The following is a 7158-nucleotide window of genomic DNA, read 5'->3' as shown; positions in this document are numbered from 1 at the left end:
GAGAGGGTCTCACTTTGTCATCCAGTCTGGAGTGCACTGGCATGATCTCAGCTCGCTGCAACCTCTGCCTCCTGAGCTCAAGCAATCCTCGTATCTCAGCCTCCCCAGTAGCTGGGACTCTAGGTGCCTGCCACTATGCCAGCTAATTTTTGTATTTTTGTAGAGATGGCGTTTCGCCATGTTGCCCAGGCTGGTCTTGAACTCCTCATACCTCAGCCTCCCAAAATGCTGGGATTACAGGCATTAGCCACCGTGTCCGGCCCAATTGCACATTTCTAAGTATTTTTTTTTCTTCTGCAGTTACAAATCCTTCATCTGGGGTGGTGTAGGTATAAAATAGAAATTGCCAAAAGGCAAATTATTCTATTTTCGTTAGAAATTTAACTTTAGTCCTGTTTCTATCATAGAACTATTTTCCAAACCCTAAAACTATTCTACAAAAAGCTGTCTCTGGTCTTTTTGCTTTACGAACTGGTAAAACTTCTACAACATTTTAATCGGTAGCAAACTATGTAACAAGCTTGTGTTTTCAACATAAAGCTAAGACTAATTATTTGAGAATACTACTTTTGGTTAAACTTTACACAAAAGGACAAGAAGAAAAAAAGTATAAGAAAACAGACCCTTTTTCTGCTTAAGTTCACAAATGGCAGATTCACAGTAGGCTGAAACAGAAACAGCAGGGTTCTTCAGAAACTCCAGTTTTTAAAGACAAGTTCTCACTATTTAGCCCAGACTGGTCTCAAAGTCCTGAGCTCAGGTGATCCTCCTGCCTCAGCCTCCCAAATAGATGGGATTACAGAGCACGTGCCACTGCACCCCACTCAGGTCTTTTGATTAAGCTACCAATAAAGGTTAAGAGCATTCAGACTTATAAAATCCTTGAATGAGTCCTGTCAATTTCTGTGGTTCTCTAGATTCAATGTAGCCTAATGTCCTTTCTGAAGTTGTTCCTGAAGATAAGGACAGGGCGGATGGCCAGGGCTAGAGCATAACCCACAACAAGCCTAAATAAATGTGTATAGTGTGTAAGGCAGTAGCTCTCTACCTCTGGCAGGCATCAGAAATACCTGCATACCTTTCTAAACATACAAGGGCTTGGACCTCACTCCCTTCTTCCAAAGGTGAAGCTCCAGGCAGGTAGGTCTTGCCAAAATTTAGTTGGCCACTTTGATGTGTGCCACAGAGAACTAACTATTGGTGCAATGTTTCTGCCAGGCATATTCACAACCTCTATTTTGCATAACTGGAGATGATTTATCAACGGTGCATTTTACAAGATCACCACTGTAAGATTTCCTTCCTTTGTCTACCCTGGCTGCAGATTACCCAGCAGCAAGCATCAATAAAATGTCAATTCCCTTCATAACCAAAGTTAGAATTTTAAATGAACTTTTGTTTTTCACACTTTACTTCTTATATGTGGTAGAGCTAGGCTGTTGCTTTTTGACTTCTTACTTGTAGCTAGTTTCACTGAAAATTCTTTTGGTTTTAGTGTGCTGCTAATCTCTTGTTTTAAAGATAAAGAGATTGTACATTCTTTTTAAAAAAAATCATACAAAAAAATTCATCTTAGCAATTTCTGATAAAAGGGAAAAAACCCTGATTTTAACTTACCACTGATTTTTACTAAACTTTTAAGCTTTAGTTTAGGCAACAGCATCACAATTTCTTTCCCCAATTACTAAAACCCAGATTGTTTCAAATCCCGAAAAGGGAAGTCCAAAACATCATGCTGTAGAATCCCTATGCCTTAGCTTCTGTGACATTTCTCTGCAAAGGGGCCAGGATGACCGCAACATTCCTGTCTTCACTCTTGGAACTGTACAAATTATGCTTTTCCATGTATTCTTGGACAAGATCTGGTACCAAGTAGCAAATGCTCTGGCCCCTTCTGAGGGCTCTCCAGATTTTTGTGGATGAGATGTCATTAGTAATCCATTCCTTCACAACATGAATGTTGCTCCGGTGTTTCCACAGCACATCAGATTCATAGAAGAATTTCTGCGCATCATTTCCAGCCTAACTAATACATATGCGCCCATAGCCTGCCACGATTTAGGCGATATCTTCACTCTTCACAAAGGACTCCAATAAATCTGCCCCACATAGCAGCTTGACCTTTGGCACACCTTTCGTTTTGGGCTCTAGGGATTTCTTTTGACTAGACTCTTGTCTTTGTTCATTCCACTTCTTCTTCCGTCCAGGCCTTTCTAGTGTAGATGAGTTCTGCTAGTGATCACAGTTACTGGCCTCCACTTTCTCTTGGTGGTGTCTTAACAATCTCTGTCCACTGCTTCTGAAGACTTTCTGGGTATTAACTCCCACCCATTTGGAATTCTTGGTGGCAAGTTCTGCCATGAAGACCCAGTGATGGGCAGGAATGAGTCTTTTCTCCTTTTTTTTTTTTTTTTTTTGAGACAGAGTCTTTCTCTGTCACCCAGGCTGGATGGAGTGCAGTGGTGCAATCTCGGCTCACTGCAAGCTCCGCCTCCCGGGTTCATGCCATTCTCCTGCCTCAGCCTCCCAAGTAGCTGGGACTACAGGCACCCGCCAACATGCCTGGCTAAGTTTTTGTATTTTCAGTAGAGACGGGGTTTCACTGTATTAGCCAGGATGGTCTCCATCTCTTGACCTCGTGATCTGCCTGCTTCAGCCTCCCAAAATGCTGGGATTACAGGTGTGAGGCACCACGCCTGGCCCCAGGAATGAGTCTTTTCATCTAATATGCATTGCCAACAGGAGAGATTATGACTTTGACAACTCTGTATCTTTCTGTTCCATTGATGTAGCCTTTGCCAGCTCAAACAATCTGAGGTGCATGTTGGTGATAGGATTAAAGGAACCGCAAGCAAAGAGAACCACTTCAGTCTTCTCTGAATTTTTCATGTTAAGAACTTGAAGTTGTTGATCTAAATGGAAAACTGTGACATCTCTCTTGTTGTAGTTCCACATAGCTGGGGAGGCCTCAGGAAATTTAGTCATGGCAGAAGGTGAAAGGGAAGCAAGGCATGTCTTAGATGACAGCAGGTGAGAGAGAGCCAATTGGATGGTTTTTGACAAATACACTTACCTGTGCAATCACCTCCCAAAATAAGATTATTAACAATTTTCACAACCACAAAAGTTTTCTCTTGCCTCTTTGGATCTGTTCTCTACCTGCCCTAATCTTGATCCCTGGCAACTACTACTCTGCTTTCTGTAACTGTAAGTTACCTTTTTCCATTTTAGGATTTTATACAAATGATTTTATATAAAATAAGATTTTATATTATATGATTTTAGGAATCATATAATATGTACTCTTTTGTATTGGGCTTCTTTCACTTAGCAAAATGTTTTTAACATTCATACATGGTGTCATGTGTATCGGTAGTTTTTACCATTTTATTTCGGAGTAGTAGTCTACTCAATGGATATACCACATTTTGGTAGTCCCTCTTCCTATTGATAGCCATTTGGGTTGTTTCTAGATTTTTGGCTCTTGTGACTGAAGCAGTTATGAACTTTTGTGTACAGGTCTTTGTGTGGACATATGTTTTTACTTTTCTTAGGTAAATACCTAGAAGTTGGATTTCCAGTTTGTGTGATAAATATATGTTTGACTTTAAAAGAAAATGCTAAACTTTTGCTAATATTGCTGTATATATTAATTCCCATCATAAATGTATGAGAATTCTGGTTGCTCTATATCCTCATCAATACTTAGTATGGTTAGTCTTTTTAGTTTTAATCTTTCTAGCAGGTATGTAGTTGTATTTCATTGTGGAGTTTTGTTTCTTTGGTTCTTTCCTTTTTTTTTTTTTTTTTGTGACAGAATCTTGCTCTGTGGCCCAGGCTGGAATGCAGTGGCATAATCATAGTTCACTGCAGCCTTGACCTCCTGGGCTGAAGTGAGCTTCCTGACTCAGTCTCCTGAGTAGCTGGGAGTACAGGCTAGCATCACCATGCCTGGCTAATTTTTAAAATTTTGTAGAGAGTGGACCTTGCTATGTTTCCCAGGCTTGCCTCAAACTCCTGACTTTAAGCCATCCTCCCACCTCGTCCCCTGAAAGTGCTGGGATTATAGGTGTGAGCCACCATGCCTAGTCTCATTGTCATTTTAATTTGCATTTTCCTAATAAAAGTGTTGAAAAATATTTTTATGTCTTTAATGGCTATTCACTTAACTTCTTTGGTAAAATCTCTTTTCAAATCTTTTGACCATTAAATTTTTTAAATTTTATGTTGATAAGAATACTTAACATGATATCTCTCATATTAAAATATAAAATTAACTTAATTTTTAACAAATTAAATTATTAAATTAAATTAATTAAATTAAAAATTTTTTTGAGATAGACAGGGTCTCACTTTATTGCCCAAACTGGGGTGCACGACTCACTGCAGCCTTGGCCTCCCAGGTTCAGGTGATACTCTGACCCCAACTTCCCAAGTAGCTAAGACTACAGGCATCTACTATGACACCAGGTTAATTTAAAATTTTTTTTTCTAGAGATAGGGTCTCACTATGTTTCCCAGACTGGTCTTGAACTTCTGGGCTCAAGTGATCCTCCCACCTCAGCCCCTACAAGGTGGTAGGATTACAGGTGTGAGCCAATGTTCCCAGCCTTAACAAATTTTTTAAAGTGTATAATATATTGTTGTTGACTATACTTACAGATTTCTAGAGCTTATTCATTTTGTTTAGCTAACTTTATGCCCATTTATTAGTAACATCCCATTTCCACTATCCACAACCTCTGGCAACTACTATTTTACTCTTTGAGTCTGTGAATTTGACTATTTGAGGCCCCTCATATAAGTGGAATCATGCAGTATTTGTCTTTCTGTGACTGGTTCATTTCACTTAGCATAATGACACCAAAGTATGTAGATGTCATCACATATTGCAGAATTTTCTTTTTTTAGGGATGTATATTATTTCATTGTGTGCATGTACCACATTTTCTTTATCCATTCATCTGTTGATAAACATTTAGGTTGTTTCCACATCTTGTCCGTTGTGAATAGTGCTGCAATGAACCTAGGAGTGCTAATATCTCCTTGGAATACTGATTTTAATTCTTTTAGATAGATACCTAGCAGTGGGATCACTGGATCATATGATAGTTCTATTTTTAATTTTTTGAGGTACCTCCATATTGCTTTTCATAGCAACTGGACCATTTTGCATTCCCACCCACGGTGTGCAAGTGTTCCAATATCTCCACATTCTTGCCAATACATTAGGACAGATATAAGATGATATCTCTCTTTTTTTTTTTCTAGACAGAGTCTCACTCTGTTGTCCAGGCTGGAGTGCAGTGGCGTGATCCTGGCTCACTGCAACCTCCACCTCCTATGCTCAAGCAATTCTCCTGCCTTAGCTTACTGAGTAGCTGGGATTACAGGTATGTACCACCATGCCCAGCTAATTTTTGTGTTTTTAGTAGAAACAGGGCTTTGCCATGTTGATCAGGCTGGTCTCGAACTCCCGACCTCAGGTGATCCACCCACCTTGGCCTCCCAAAGTGCTGGGATTACAGGCATGAGCCATTGTGCCCAGACACATATTGATTTTAGGAATCAAATAATATGTACTATTTTGTGTTGGGCTTCCTTCACTTATCAAAATGTTTTTAAGATTCATACATGACATTATGTGTATCAGTAGTTTTTACCATTTTATTTCAGAGTAGTAGTCTACTCGATAGATATACTGCATGTTGGTAGTTCCTTTTCCTATTGATAGCCATTTGGGTTGCTTCTAGATTTTTGGCTCTTGTGACTGAAGCAGTTATAAACCTTTGTGTACAAGTCTGTATGTGGACATATGTTTTGATTTGCATTTACCTGATGGCTAGTGATGTGGAACATTTTTAATATACCTGTTGGCCATTGGTATAATATGTTGGTATAATATGTCTTCTCTGGAGAGATGTCTATTCAATTTCTTAGCCCATTTTAAAATCAGGTTAATACCGGGGGGAGGAGCCAAGATGGCCGAATAGGAACAGCTCTGGTCTACAGCTCCCAGCGTGAGCGACGCAGAAGACGGGTGATTTCTGCATTTCCATCTGAGGTACCGGGTTCATCTCACTAGGGAGTGCCAGACAGTGGGCGCAGGACAGTAGGTGCAGCGCACCATGCGCCAGCCAAAGCAGGGCGAGGCATTGCCTCACTCGGGAAGTGCAAGGGGTCAGGGAGTTCCCTTTCCTGGTCAAGGAAAGGGATGACAGATGGCACCTGAAAAATTGGGCCACTCCCACCCGAATACTGCACTTTTCCAGCGGGCTTAGGAAACAGCGCACCAGGAGATTATAGCCCGCACCTGGCTCGGAGGGTCCTACGCCCACAGAGTCTCGCTGATTGCTAGCACAGCAGTCTGAGATCAAACTGCAAGGCGGCAGCGAGGCTGGGGGAGGGGCACCCGCCATTGCCCAGGCTCGCTTAGGTAAACAAAGCAGCTGGGAAGCTCGAACTGGGTGGAGCCCACCACAGCTCAAGGAGGCCTGCCTGCCTCTGTAGGCTCCACCTCTGGGGGCAGGGCACAGACAAACAAAGAGACAGCAGTAACCTCTGCAGACTTAAATGTCCCTGTCTGACAGCTTTGAGGAGAGCAGTGGTTCTCCCAGCACACAGCTGGGGATCTGAGAACAGGCAGACTGCGTCCTCAAGTGGGTCCCTGACCCCTGACCCCCGAGCAGCCTAACTGGGAGGCAACCCCCAGTAGGGGCAGACTGACACATCACATGGCCAGGTACTCCTCTGAGACAAAACTTCCAGAGGAACGATCAGACAGCAGCATTCGCGGATCACGAAAATCTGCGGTTCCGCAGACACCGCTACTGATACCCAGGCAAACAGGGTCTGGAGTGGACCTCTAGCAAACTCCAACAGACCTGCATCTGAGGGTCCTGTCTGTTAGAAGGAAAACTAACAAACAGAAAGGACATCCACACCAAAAACCCATCTGTACATCACCATCATCAAAGACCAAAAGTAGATAAAACCACAAAGATGGGGAAAAAACAGAGCAGAAAAACTGGAAACTCTAAAAAGCAGAGCGCCTCTCCTCCTCCAAAAGAACACAGTTCCTCACCAGCAATGGAACAAAGCTGGACGGAGAATGACTTTGACAAGTTGAGAGAAGAAGGCTTCAGACCATCAAACTAC

At 41.9% G+C, this 7158-nt stretch overlaps 1 pseudogene; it reads right to left on the bottom strand.

Annotated features, from left to right (window-relative positions):
• Nucleotides 1–1746: 1746 nt before the first annotated feature.
• On the bottom strand, nt 1747–2889 carry LOC129013851 (nicotinamide/nicotinic acid mononucleotide adenylyltransferase 1-like; annotated as a pseudogene).
• Nucleotides 2890–7158: the final 4269 nt, after the last annotated feature.

This window comes from Pongo pygmaeus, chromosome 16 (genome assembly GCF_028885625.2).
Source record: "Pongo pygmaeus isolate AG05252 chromosome 16, NHGRI_mPonPyg2-v2.0_pri, whole genome shotgun sequence".
NCBI classification, from domain to species: domain Eukaryota; kingdom Metazoa; phylum Chordata; class Mammalia; order Primates; family Hominidae; genus Pongo; species Pongo pygmaeus.
Note: the sequence above shows the minus strand (reverse complement) of the source record. Positions and strands in the feature narration are given on the sequence as shown.